A 1,713-nucleotide genomic window follows, 5' to 3' on the forward strand; every position below is an offset into this window, starting at 1 on the left:
AGGGGAGGGGAGCCGAGGCCGGGCTTCTGGCCTTCCCGTTGTTTCGGAGGAGGACCGGGCGCCGCCGGGTCAGTAGCAGATGAAGTGGAGGCTGAAGGGGCCTGGAGGGCTTCTTCCGTGGCCTTTCTTCCTTCTGTGGTGGGCTTCTTGGTCTTGTTCTTGTTCTTTGGGGACTTGGCGGTTGAGGTTGAGGCCATGGCTTCTTCCTTCTTCCTGCCTTCGTCTCCCAGGAACGTCTTCTTGGTGGGCGGAGCTTCTTCCGGGGGGGAAGGGCGTAGCTTCTTCCGGGGGGAAGGGCGGAGCTTCTTCCGGGGGAGGGCTTCGCCGAGCCTCTTTTCCTCGTCAGGGTTCCCTGAGGCCGGAGTCTTCAGTCCTCGTCATCGGGGTTCCTCGTCGAGTCTTCGTAAAGTCTTCTCCTGAATCGCAGTCGGAGAAGTTCTTCCAGGCGTCGTATTCGGGCTGTCGAGATCCAAGTAAGTACTGTCTAACGTCATACACCAAGACTATTAAGCCACAGGCCAAGAGGAGGTCGGAGACCAGAGCACTCTTGTTCCCTGGGGAATAGCCCTACACTAGAGTTGAGCGAACACCTGGATGTTCGGGTTCGAGAAGTTCGGCCGAACATCCCGGAAATGTTCGGGTTCGGGATCCGAACCCGATCCGAACTTCGTCCCGAACCCGAACCCCATTGAAGTCAATGGGGACCCGAACTTTTCGGCACTAAAAAGGCTGTAAAACAGCCCAGGAAAGAGCTAGAGGGCTGCAAAAGGCAGCAACATGTAGGTAAATCCCCTGCAAACAAATGTGGATAGGGAAATGAATTAAAATAAAAATTAAATAAATAAAAATTAACCAAAATCAATTGGAGAGAGGTTCCATAGCAGAGAATCTGGCTTCCCGTCACCCACCACTGGAACAGTCCATTCTCAGATATTTAGGCCCCGGCACCCAGGCAGAGGAGAGAGGTCCCGTAACAGAGAATCTGTCTTCATGTCAGCAGAGAATTAGTCTGCATGTCATAGCAGAGAATGAGGCTTCACGTCACCCACCACTGCAACAGTCCATTGGCATATATTTAGGCCTAGCACACAGGCAGAGCAGAGAGGTCCCGTAACAGACAATCTGGCTTCATGTCAGCAGAGAATCAGTCTGCATGTCATAGCAGAGAATGAGGCTTCACGTCAGCCACCACTGCAACAGTCCATTGGCATATATTTAGGCCTAGCACACAGGCAGAGCAGAGAGGTCCCGTAACAGACAATCTGGCTTCATGTCAGCAGAGAATCAGTCTGCATGTCATAGCAGAGAATCAGGCTTCACGTCAGCCACCACTGCAACAGTCCATTGTCATAAATTTAGGCCCAGCACCCAGGCAGAGGAGAGAGGTCCCGTAACAGACAATCTGGCTTCATGTCAGCAGAGAATTAGTCTGCATGTCATAGCAGAGAATCAGGCTTCATGTCAGCCACCACTGCAACAGTCCATTGGCATATATTTAGGCCCAGCACCCAGGCAGAGGAGGGAGGTCCCGTAACAGAGAATCTGTCTTCATGTCAGCAGAGAATCAGTCTGCATGTCATAGCAGAGAATGAGGCTTCACGTCACCCACCACTGCAACAGTCCATTGGCATATATTTAGGCCTAGCACACAGGCAGAGCAGAGAGGTCCCGTAACAGACAATCTGGCTTCATGTCAGCAGAGAATCAGTCTGC

Source organism: Bufo gargarizans, unplaced genomic scaffold, assembly GCF_014858855.1.
Source record: "Bufo gargarizans isolate SCDJY-AF-19 unplaced genomic scaffold, ASM1485885v1 original_scaffold_1781_pilon, whole genome shotgun sequence".
Taxonomy (NCBI): Eukaryota; Metazoa; Chordata; class Amphibia; order Anura; family Bufonidae; genus Bufo; species Bufo gargarizans.